The 13,160-nt window shown below is 40.5% G+C and overlaps 1 long non-coding RNA gene across 2 annotated transcripts; it reads left to right on the forward strand.

The window, feature by feature from the left end:
* The first annotated feature begins 258 nt into the window (after window positions 1-258).
* LOC143442205 (uncharacterized) lies at window positions 259-10,869 on the forward strand. Of its 2 annotated transcripts, none has more exons than XR_013110216.1 (4): window positions 259-429; window positions 9,449-9,520; window positions 9,900-10,000; window positions 10,331-10,869. It is a non-coding gene; the product is annotated as an uncharacterized LOC143442205 (long non-coding RNA). The 2 variants fall into 2 exon arrangements; XR_013110215.1 differs by having other exon boundaries at window positions 10,669-10,869.
* Window positions 10,870-13,160: the final 2,291 nt, after the last annotated feature.

A 13,160-nucleotide genomic window follows, 5' to 3' on the forward strand; every position in this document is an offset into this window, starting at 1 on the left:
TCTCCTAAGACAGAGCTGAGAGAGGAGCCAGCATTCAATTCTTCCAAGACACTAACATTGTTACTGCAATTTCCTATTACAATGTATGAAATGGGAGCATTGCAGAAGATTTGTCACAGGCTGAAAGAGCAGCTTCTGGTGTAAGAGAAGGGCTGAAGAAACACAAGACAGCAATGGTTTTGCTGTAGGGAATGCCCAGTCTGTGTCACCAGGCAGGGGCGTGGACAGCTGAGTCACTGCAAGACACCCAGATTGGCAGTCAGAGATGCAAGCACTTGTTGTTTTCACTGAGCTAAGATGATGCTACCTGGATCCTGCTGGATCCTGGCTGTCTGTCTTTTGTTCTGGTGTTGTGATGCCAGGTCAATAAGGAGTGAGACCTACAGCCAGAAGATCGGCTTCTACCCCTCATGTGTTTGTCCGGACAAGGTGAGTATTCAGTAGATGGGCACAGGACAGGTGACACTCTGCCATTCCAATCTGGGCTCACATCTGCAAAGCAGGAGCTGTAAGGACAAGAATTTGGGATCTGGGACCTGATCTGCATTAGAGGGAAGGAAATCCTGTGTCCTTAGAGAGCTCTCAGGGAGAACTGTGTACTCCTGGGCTTTATGCTGTATTTGTTAAAATCCTAGCAGAGGTGGCCTCAGCCTGCAGCAGCTCACAGTCAGGCCAGCCTGTCCCTGCAGAGCTGGGCAGCACACTCAGGAGTTCATTCCTTCACACAGTTACCTCACAGCACTCACTGCACCTGATGTGAAGCAGACTGAATTTTCTCACTTATGGAACTTGCTTTCCAGTGGGGAAACACAATATAAAGAAATAGGCAAACGTGTTGATGGAAGCCATTTAGGAAAGGTTATCCAAGCCAGTGAGTTTTCTGGAGATTGCCCACCATTTTCCGTGGCTTCAATGGTTGTGCTCTGTGAGGCAAGGACCCCAGAGACCTCATCCCAGGATTGCTTCTCGATGCTGATCATCCATTCCTGCCACTATTGCAGAGCATGATGATTCCTGAGCATCAGCCTACCCTATTTGCAAAATTTCCTGCTGATCAATGTGAAGATGTACTTATATGTAACAATGCTGTTTAGACATATTAATGACTTTATAGAATTCCTGCTTTGAGTCTAATAATTTTAGGAAGAAATTTTAAGGAGATGGTTTTAGTTAGTCTGCCAGCAAGACATGATAAGTTAGAATCAAGAATAGAATGTGCCCCCTCCTCATAGAAAAGTAAGTAAAGGCTGCATTATGAGGAGTACAAGGAGTTTTCATGAATTTCACTAAGAAGAGAAACAGGAGTATCACAAATCTGTGACCAAGGAAAATCATTCGTTCCAAGTCAGAGCCATGGATAAGGCCACAAGTTTGCACTATGACAAAGCAAGGCCATTTGAAAATGTTGCTTGGAAATTCTGATGCTCTAATATATAACTCTGTTTTGTGCACCATTTTATCTGTGATGTAATTTTACAATGAACTATTGTCTAAAAAGGTATAAAAAGACTGAAAGCAAAAAAATAAAGTATGGCTCTCTCTCTGTGTGTATGCATACATGTCTGTACAACTCACACACATATGTGTACATACAAACATATATAAGTACTTGTGTATGTTAATTAGTATGTACATGCCATTGTGAAATTGATAAAAGAGTTTAAAGGGCCCAGGTTGTGTGTGTGTTTGTGTGTACGTGTGTGTCTGTCTGTCTGTCTGTCTGTCTGTATTTGTGGTATTTTCTTTTTCTCTGGTTCATGAGAAGGTAAGTAAGGAGTAAAGAGTTCAAGTAACTAAGTTTCTTTTCTTAATCCCCTACTGCCATCAGCTACCAGCTGGAGTCAACTGACAGAAACAAGCAGCTTTTGTCTCCAGAAAACAAGAGAGGGTTAAATTGATGGTGGAATCAGATTCTTTTTAGCTGCACCCCACTTCAGTATAGAATGTCATGGTGGGACCCTGGCAAACATGTCAAATTGTGATGTGTGCACTGGAGACAGACACGACACCTGGAAGAACATAGAGACTGAAGTGTCAGCTTGTGTTTTTAGTTAATCAGGACAGAGTTCACACAGAGTGACAACTGAGTCATGAACAGAGCTAAGGTGGATGAGGGAAGATGCCATAGGGTTGTGTAGTCAAAGGAACAGCAGATGCAAAGGCCCTGAGCCTGAAATATAAGTGTCCAGATCAGTGTAGCAGGAGCAAAGGGAGAAAGGAAAGTCAGTGTAGACACATATGCTGGGGATTTTGAGACTAGTGTAAGGACTTGGAATTGGACTAGGAACTTGTGAGGAGGTGGGTAGCAGAATGTGCCTACTTTACATGTATAGAGAATTGTTCTGAGCCCATTGTGGCAGATAGAGCCTGTGGAGACCTAGTTCATCAAAGTAATTCTCCAACAGTCAGGAGGCAAAAGAAGGAGGATGTCTGCAAGTTTGAGATCTACATTGGAAGATTCATGAATAATAATATGTATTTAGCTAAAATTTAAAATTACATGAGTGACTATTTATATTTATGATATTAGATGGTCATGCAGACCCTTCAAATGATTACTGAAACAAAAGCTGTGTCTGTCATTAGAAAGAAAAGCATTGAGGAACAGATTCATAAAGATCACAAGGATGGTAGGCTGCTTATCAACAGAAACCACATGAGGCATTTTCCTCAGGACTGTGATGGGACTTGATTTATTAGTGTAAAGGTTCATTTTCTTGAAAAATCTTCTTTAAAAGATTCCCAGTGTAAGATTCAACTCAGTGGTCTGTTTTGATATTCTCTGGCTTCATCCTGTAGCTAGTTGGTTGTTTATTTGTCTTGTGAAACAGTGAACAAGGATCAGGGCCAAGTAAGGTCCATAGACAGAAGAAAAGAAGGAGAAAGACCCCAGAGGATCAGGCATTATGATTAGAGGCATGAGAACCTGTTGGTCTTGTCCCACCAGTGTCCTTTTTGTTTTAATTGCTGTGTTGAAAATAAATTCTAGATGTCACAGGACTGAGAGGGGCAACTGCAGACATTAAACACCAGAGATGCCTGTGGCTCAGAGCTGTCACACTATAGTCACAGCTGTGTGATACCATGGAGTGTGGAGGAGTGGTGGAACTTTGACATATTTGAGGGTGACATCACAGATTTAGATATGGCCTGAGAGAAAAGGAGGCAGAGGTGGCACCACAGTTGGGGGCTTAGACAAATAGACAGTTAAATTCTTTTTTTTACAAAGATGGGTAATTGTGAGCAAACTAAGGAGTACTTGGTGTGTGTATTTAAGGGGGAAGAGGAGTAGGTAGGGAGAGACAAAGTGAGGGGATGGAAGGAGGAACAGAAAGAGGGGAGTGGGAGAGGAGGGAAGCAGTGAGGGTGGGAGACAAGCAGAAAGAGGGAGAGAGGGAGAGAGAGAGAGAGAGAGAGAGAGAGAGAGAGAGAGAGAGAGAGAGAGAGAGAGAGAGAAAGAGAGAGGAGAGATATCATTCTTTTAAACAAAAACAATTGTCACAAGCCAGTCATCCCAGCACTGAGGAGGGAGAAGCAGGAAGATCATGAGTTCAAGCCAAGCCAGGTTGAAGACATTGCCAGACACTATGACAGATAATCTAAAACTGGATTCAGCATTTGACCCTACTTAAATTCTTAAATTAAGGTTCTTTATTGTTATTTAGTTATTGATTTTGTTGTTTTTGAGCTTCTGTGTGTGTGTGTGTGTGTGTGTGTGTGTGTGTGTGTGTAGGACAGAACATCTAGAGATCTGACAACAGTTTTTTGGGATACATTCCTTTTCTTCCCCTATATGGGTCATGGGGATTGAACTCAGGTCCTTATGCTTGCCAGCAGAAGTACCATGTCAACCTTGCCTATTGCCTTCTTTAATCTCATAGCCCATAGTAATCTACAATTTTCCATGTAAACTACTGATCCTCTTTCCTTTGCATCCTAAGTACTGGGATTAAAATCATGGGAACTATGCCTGATTAATTTGATTTTTCAAGACATTGTCACATGTATCACAGGTTGTTCTTCATCTTGATATGTAGCCAAGGATAACCTTTTTCATTTTCCTTTATCTCTATTTCCTTTTTCCTTTTTTTGTTATTTTATGTTAAGACAGAATCTCCCTCACTGTGTAGCCTAGGCTGTGTTGGTACTCACTATGTAGTCCAGGCTAGCCTTAAATCTCCAGGGATCCTTTTGCCTCCACCTTGAGGGTACTGGGATTACAGGAGCCAAGAGTCCAGGGTCCCAGAGGTAACCTTGAACTCCTGATTTTCCTGCTTTACAAGTTGCAGGGTTATATACAGTTTTCAGTGCTCAGTCTAGAGTCCATGCTGGCTTTGAATTAAGGATCCTGTGTCCCACTTCTGGAGGGTTGAGATGACTGATATGTGAGGATATGTGAGGCACACCAAGTTTTGGATTCTGTAAATCTGATACTGTTTTCAAACAACAGAGAGGTGACACAGAATTATTTGCAAAGGTGAGGACTTTAGTTCAGAGTTCTGGGACTCTTGCTAATTTAATGCCCTGTCCTGTCCTGTCCTGTCCTGTCCTGTCCTGTCCTATCCTATCCTATTATAGGATAAAGTAACCCCAGGAGTGGCCATGCCAGGAGTATGGAAACCTCAGCCTCTGGAGGTTGAGTGACCAACCAGAAAACACTAAGCAGAGACAGTGAGAGAACATCCTGAGGGGTGGAGTGAGGTCAGGAGATTTCAGTGTCCTGGAAGTCACTGAAGAGAATGTTCCCTGAAGAAGGAAGCAAGCCAAGAGTATTGTCTCACACCTGCAACTACAGGGCTGAGGAGGCCCAGAAAGTTAGATGGCTGCGAGTTCAAAGGGAGGTTTGATTATCTAGTCAGTAGTGAGATTGTAGTAAATTCCTGCATACTCTTGAGTGCTACCCAACCTAAAATGAATCAATCAGACAAACTAACAAATAAACACAGCAACCCTCATCCAGATACAACAGGAAGAAACATAGACAGTCTTCAATCCTCACATAGGCAGGTCTTTGAACTGATCACTAGCCTGAGCCATGCTTGCGAGTGGAGTTTGATTTTTAAGGTGGGTTAAAGAGAACAATAGAGAAGAATGAGAGTCTGTTACTATGGACATGTCTTATAAGGCTGCTTCAGATCCCAGGTTATGAGGATCATGCTCATAGAGGATGTGAGATAGATGCTGCCCCCTCCAGCACTAAGCTTGTAGCTCAAAACCTGTGTTGTGTTGGAAATGACAAGCTCCTGGTACAGGGGTAAAAGAATTTGCTAGACCAGGACTAACATAAAAGTTTAAATGAAGAATAGACACTGTGGACAGGAACACAGCAGGCTGACTCTGTGAGAATTGCACCTCAGCAAGGAGTGGGGCACTTGTACTGCAGTTAAAAGCAGCTACCTTGCCTTGCTTCATTATGCCCTCTGTGTTTGTGTTTGAGCAGTCAGAGACAGGCAGTTCACATTTTGTTAGGCAGTGACTCATTAATAGCAATTGTCCTCTGTGAAGACATTTAGGGTGCAGGCTCTTTAAGCTCTAGTTGTTTGTAAAGCATCACAGGTCACTCTGTCAGGTTGCAAAACCCAGGGGATTTTGTTTTTCATATTTAGCCTTTACCTGTGTGTGCCTCAGGCACTTCATGTACCTCATCCTGGTCCAGGCAATTCTCTTGCTTCAGTCTTCTGAATGATGACCTTACAGATTCCTGTCACTGTACCTGGCTCCCTTCTTAATTTTTTGTGTTTTAAATTTACTAAGCAGGTAAGCAAAACTTTCAACTTCTAATTCTTCTGATTTTCCCTTTCCTGGGACTATATGTGTGCACCCATTGTCTAGGCTACACCATCCTGAGATCATATGCAGGGCTTATTCCATGCTGGACAAGCCTTCTATTAGCAGGGATACTTTTCCAGCCCAACATGGCCTTCTGAAGCTTGTTAGTACCTGCTGGACAGAGATGAGCAAGAAGCATCTGTTAGTGTTGAGGTGAAATTCATGTAAAAGCTGGTTTGCTATTTTCAGTGCTCAATTCAGGGGCATTGAGCGTGTTCACAAGCTCAGAAAATCTTATCTCCTCTGTAGTTTCAGAATTTCTCAGCTCTCAGGAAATCCTTTCTATTGGTTAAGTCTTTTTTTTTCCTTCCTCCTCCTCACTTTGGATAAACTCCTGGATATTTGATATTCTTGTATGATATCTTACTCTGTATATAACATGTAAAATGTATCCCATAAATTTATGTCTTCTGTGTAGGGTATTTTTTTTGGAACATGCTTTGAGGTTCATCCTGGTTGTAACATGTTTCAGCATGTATTTACAGGGGAATAGTGTTCCAATATGCTAATATAGCACAGATTATTTATCCATTAATGAACATTTGGTTTGTTTTTACCTTTTGCCATTACTAACAATGTTACTGCAAACATTTTTGTGCAGTTTTGTCTGGCTCTGTATTTATTTTGGTATAAAGGCAGGAGTGGAATTGCTTGGACATTTGCTAGCTAAATTCATTTATGTTCCTGCTCTACTTTTTCACAGGGGTATTAATGTTCTATTTCCATAAATAGGGCACAAGTGTTCCTATTTCTCTTTGACGTGTGTCTTGATATAAATCAGAACTTGTTATTTAACCTTGCATTTTAGTAAAGAGCAGTGCTGCTGTCGGCCATTTCCTGCCTTCTTGCAGACATGCCTTTTCATCCTTTCCCATTTCCTTTCTTATGGTTTTATCTTTTTATTTTGTTGTTTTTGAGATTTGTTTGTTACTTACATTCTCTATATGAGCATTTTGCCTATATGTTCCAAGGACCAGCCTCAGCATGGAGAAGTTTTTGAGAGAGGGGGTGTCTGGGAGTGGCAAAATAATGACTCATGGTCAAATCGTGGATTCAGGCAGATGACCTGTGTTCTTTCTGATCCAGTTTTTCCAGTCTCTCTCTGTGTTCTGTTTTCTCTCTAAAGATTTCTCTGTCGATACTCTGCTTGCTTGCTATTCTAAGAGAGCTCTCTGTCCATGTCCTCCTTGATTGTGTGTGTGTGAGTTCTCCAAGCAGTTCTCTCTTTCTTTCCTAAAAAAAAAAATTCTCTGGATAGCTCATCTCCTGAAGAACACAGGTCCAGCCTTTTATTTTACATATCAATCCAGTCATTTGCTCCTGGTTCCTTTTTGATTATCTTATGAACCAGCATCCCACGACCCTAGCCCTTTGGTTCTTAGGAGACAGCAAACACAATTTTTTTCTTAGCATTGCAAAAGAATTCAGAGTTCTGTCTGCCTTGTTAAGCACAGACAATAAGCTAGTTGGTGGGACATTGTCCTGACATTAAGATGTCTACCACACCTGGACCTGGACTCACTGTGTCTCAGGCTGACTTTGAACTCAGGAATTGGCCTGCACTTGTTTCTGCCTGTCTTTGTATCTTTCTGAAAAGCTGAATCTTAGTGAAGTTGGCTTTGTTTCTTTAGATTTGTGAAGCACCTCATGCAATTCATACTGCATCCTTATTTTTTGCATAGTTGAAACAGTATATATTTTCAAACTCATGCATTTAGTTCTTTACTATAGCTTTAAGGGCTATTCTGAAGATTTACTATTTTTACTATTTACTATTTACTATTTTATATTTACTATTTTGCTGAGACTTGACATATCCTCGAGCCTCATCCCTCTGTCTCCACCAGGAGAATGCTAGGCACATATGTATATTTGTCCACTATGTACATGCAGTACCTAAAGAAGCCAGAGGAGGGCGTTTGATCTGCAACTGTAGCTATAGAGAGTTGTTTGCCACCATGTGGGTGCTGAGAAAAGTAGTCATTGCTTGTAACTGCTGAGCTATTCAACAGCTCTATTTGCTTATTTTGAGACAGAGTCTCTCTGTCCATCCCTTATTGAACAGGAAGTGATAGACAGACTAGGATGACCTTGAATTTACAGAGACTTCCCTCTCTCGCTGTCTCCAGAATGTTTTATGAGCAGAATTGATCACTACACATTTTTTTTTCCTGAGGCTGGAGAGATGGCTGAACAGCTGGTCAAAAACACTAGATGCTCTCGTAGAGAACCCAGGTAGGGTTTCCAGTACACAGGGTCAGCTTCCAACTGCTTGTACCTTCAGCTTCAGAGGATTCAGCGACCTCTTCTTGAATCTTCAGGCAGCAGGCACACAGGTAGTGCACACACAAACATGCGTGTAACACACACACACAAATATATGCAGAGAAAATGAAAAATTCATTTATGTTTATTTATTTATTTGAGTGTCTTGTGTACAGGTTCTCACAGAAGTCAGAAGCAATACTTGTAGCACCAGATTTGGAGTTACAGGTGATTGTGAGTTACCAAACTTTAGTCCTGGAACTTGGGTCTACTGCAAATCAATACACATTTTTGTTTGTTTTTGATTTTCTTGAGACAGGGTCTCTCTGTGTAACTGTTCTGCTTGTCTTGGATTTGCTATGGAGGCTAGGCTAGCCTTGAATGCAGAGATATCTTCCTATTCAATGCATGGTTCAGTGTCACCTAGCTGCAACAATGTCTTTTGTCTCCCCCAGTGCACACAAGCACGCCCAAGTTCTTTTGCACAGGCACACACATGATTTCTAATTATACTATCTGTCTTGCTAAGTTTTAAGAATTCTTTTGTATCTTCTGGACATTAAGCATATAACATGTTTTACAAATATTGTCCTTTATTCTGGAGGCTGGCCTCTACATCTAGCATACAGATTCCTGTATTGTGGGTTGAGACCCCATGGGAGGTTTGAGGAAAATATGTCAATAATATTCTGGACAGACAAGGAACAGACATTAATTCAAAATCAAGAAAGAAGTGAATCTAGTTGTCCTGGCAGTGTGTGCACCTTCCACTCCAATGGAGCCTTGGTTCTGAACACAAAACACTTACACTGTGCATTCATTGTCCATGATGTCCCATCAGGAATGCCACACACTCTGCTCCAGGCCACGGAATGCTATGATACTTTGTTGTGCTTACAATGTTTATATACTTATAGAAACAATCGTTTAGTTATACGAATCAAGGTCTTGAAATATGTTCTTCAGTGTGTAAATACCAAATTGATATTTCTTTCTATTATACTGTCTTGTAGTTGAATTTTATGAATTGCTAGACAAATAGCTTATTCATCTAGTAAATTGAGGACCTGGGTTCAGTTCCCAGTAATGTATATGAGCTTTTAACTCTTTTTAACTCCAGTTCCAGGAACTGGAGATCTTCCTGTGGCCTCTGTGGTTACCAGATACAAGTAGTACACAGATATAAGTGACAGAAAAATATCCATGTATAGTGAGAAATTTGTTTTGTTTGAAAAGCACAGAAATATTAGAAATATTATGGGAATGTATTTTCATTTTTATCCCAGGTGGGTGATATGGTGCTGCTTCAGATTGTCTATGGCAGCTGACTATGATTTACTTCTTGCTCTATCAGGGGCGTGAATATTTTGTCTGCAGACTCAGTCTGGTCTTGTGTCCACTTGCGGAACAGCTGAAGAATTTACAGGTAATATAAACACTAAGGCATTCAGCAGTGGTGTGGGCTGGTGATCACTATTAGTAGCTGTAGGTTTCTGTTGTCAAGTTCCTGTGCAAAAGTCAAAGAAAAAATTAGATGTCTTGATAGTGAAGATCAAAGTGTCTCTAAGGAACTAAACATCCCCAAATCAACAGGAAGTCATCTAACAATAATGCTGCCCCCTTTCCCCTCTATCTTTTTTCCCTCTCCTATCAGGTGTCAGGGGATGAAAGGTTATAAGCCCCCCCTTTCATCAGCATAAAGAACTCATAAAGACCAGCTACACCCACATATAAAATAAAATATTTAATATACCTTTTTAAAGTAACGTTTTGATTCATGAATTTCTATCATTCATTTTGTTAAGTGGATATAGCATTTAGTATGGATGACACAGAAATGATGTTTCAAATGGAAAAACCTGGAGTTAATGTCACATCTCTAGACATTGACAAGGATATCATGAAGGTAAGATGCCATCTTGTTCCCTGAGGGATTTCCTGAGGGGTTTGATAGACAGTGCTATGTGAATGGTTCCCCTTACAAGCCATCTCCACATTGAATTGTTGTATTTAGTTTGGGAATGTAGGATTTTGCTATATAGCCCAGGCTTGCTTAGAACTTGTTCTTCCTACCCCAGCCTCAGGAGTGCTAGAATTACAGGTTGTTCATTCATGTTCATGAACTCTAATGGACATATGAGGGTCTCAGCTTGTATGAGTGACTTTTCCATTGCTGTGATAAAAACATGATGATAAGGAACTTACATAGAGTTTATATAAGCTTGTGGTTCCACAGCAGTAAGAGTTCATCATGGCAGAAAGGCATGACAGCAGGAGAAAGAAGGTGAGAGACCACAGCTTCAACTGTAAGCAGGAAGCAGGAAGACCAAACTGGAAGTTAGACAAGGCTGTGAACCGTTAAAGTCTACCCTCGTGATATACTTCTTCCAGAAAGGCTGCACCTGCCTATAACATCCCCAAACAGCACCACAATGGGGACCACATTTTAAAATACATGAATCTAAGGGAGACATTCTCCCTCAAACCTCCACACAACCTAAATCAGCAACACGCTTAGAGAAGATCCCGTTACCAACAGTCCCATCCTTTGTTATCTCACTGCTTGTTTTTTAGGATGTGGAGAACAGAGTCTTATGTATCACCTCCCATGTATATAAGATTCTTGCTAAGGATCCTGAATTCAGACATGGCTACATTGTTTTTACAGTCTCTGAAGCACTCAAGTTTATGTGTCATGTTTCATGGTAACACTTTCATGGAATTAATGTTTCTTTTATTCAAATAAATGGACAGTAATCAATTTGAGATCCCTCCATATCAATGAAAATAAATTATTCTTAAGATATCCTGTAAGCTTTATGGAACTTTATTTTTTATGTTTTTGTGTGTCTAAATGTGTGTGTGTATCTAAATGTGTGTGTGTGTATGTGAATGCAAATTGCCCTGTATCTGTGTACATGTGTTGGCATGTGATTGGAGGTCAGAGGTTAATGTTGGGTGTCTTCCTCAATTGCTCCCTACTTTCTCTTTTAAGAAAAAAATAATAATTTTCTGTCAATCTGCATTTGCTCCTTAATACTGGGATACCAGATCATAGCCATCTCAGATCATCTCAGATCATCTCAGATCATCTCAGGAGAGACAAGAAGCAGTGGGAAGATCTCTACCCTGACTAGGACAACAGATTCTCTGGGGCTCTGGCTGGACAGGAATGGCCAAAGTGATACAATTCTCACAGGGTAAGCTGGGCCAGTGCAGGTGTTTCTTCATATCTCTGCTACCTCAGCAGTCTCAGAGCTAGTGTTGGCAGGTGGTTAGAAACCTTAGCCAGAGCCACAAGAGGAATGGTGGGAGGTGGCTGCAATGAAACAATAAACCACAAAAGGCATCCTGTATCCAAAGCAGCACACAGCTGTGGCAGTCTGCTGTGCAGAGCCAGGTTTCAAAGATGAATGCTTTAGGAAAGAAAACTCTTCCCTGGAGTGTTTCAGCTCAGTAAGACAGACAGGTGCCCTCAGATGATTCTTGATGAAATAAATTTGTGCCCTTTATTCCTCGTGGACAAGTACCTTATAAATATATTTTTGGGGTGGAGTGGGATCCAGAGTTAGATTCGTCCCATTGACTAAACCTGAATATTAAGGATGCATTATTTGCATGGGAAGGACTTTATGTGATGTCCTACATGACTGGTAGTAATGGTCCTCCTAGTGGGGTGTTATGTCTCCCAGGACTGGTACAGCAAGGCTCAGAGCTGGGTTACACCGGCTTTTCTTTTTTATTGGATATTTTATTTATTTACATTTGAGATGCCATTCCCTTTCCCCATTACTCCTCCATAAAAAAGCCTATCACATCCCCCTCGTCCTTTTTGCTTTTATACTATTTTAATTACATGCAAGTATTAAGGTCAGTTCTAGGTTGAGTAAGTAGCAATAAAATAGATGCAAATAGTCAAGGAGCAAGCAAGACAATAAATACAATAGTCAAAGAACAAGCAAGGCAATAAACGGTATTCTGTGAACACTGCTGTGATCACTGTTTGTAAAGGCTTATCAAGATGAACAAAATATCTGAGCCAACTTCCCTGTCCTAACCCAAGGTAATTTTCATTTCTGAAGCCTACTTCCTTGTTCCTAAAATGTAGATTCATTCCTGATATTACTTATAGAGGGAAATCTACAACACAAGGAGGGAAATTTTAACCTAGAGAAAGCAAGAAGGTAATCATCTTCCAACAAACCCAAAAGAACATAGCCACACAAACATAACTCCAACTCTCATAACAGAAATAACAGGAAACAACAAACACTTTTCCTTAACATCTTTTAACATCAGTGGACTCAATTCTCCAATATAAAAACATAGACGAATGGACTGGAAACATAAAGAGGACCCAGCATCTTGCTGCATACAGGAAACGTACTTCTGTGACAAAGACAGACACTACCTCACAATAAAAGACTGTAAAACAATTCGACAAGCAAATGGTCCCCAAAAACAAGTTAGAGTAGCCATTCTAATATTGAATAAAATCAACTTTCAACAAAAAGTTATTAAGAAAGATAAGGATGGACACTTTGATACTCCTCAAAGGAAAACTCAACCAAGATGAAATCTCAATTTTGAACATCTATGCACAAAATGCAAGGGTACCCATATTCATAAAAGAAACCTTACTAAAGCTCAAAACACACATTGCACCTCACACAATAATAGTGGAAGAATTCAACACCCCATTCTCATCAATTGACAGATCATGGAAACAGAAACTAAACAGAGACACAGTGAAGCCAAGAGAAATTATTAACCAAGTGGATTTAGCAGATATTTATACAACATTTCATCAAAAACGAAAGAATACAGCTTCTTCTCAGCACCTCATGGTACTTTCTCCATAATTGATCATAATTAGTCACAAAACAGGCCTCAACAGATACAAGAAAGTTGAAATAATTCCATGCATCCTATCAGGTCACCATGGACTAAGACTGATCTTCAATAATGATAAAATCAATGGAAAGCTCACATACACTTGGAAACTGAACAACCCTCTACTCAATGATAAGTTGGTCAGGGAAGAAATGAAAAAAAAAAAGAAAGAC

Source organism: Arvicanthis niloticus, chromosome 5 (genome assembly GCF_011762505.2).
Source record: "Arvicanthis niloticus isolate mArvNil1 chromosome 5, mArvNil1.pat.X, whole genome shotgun sequence".
In the NCBI taxonomy this organism is placed as follows: Eukaryota; Metazoa; Chordata; class Mammalia; order Rodentia; family Muridae; genus Arvicanthis; species Arvicanthis niloticus.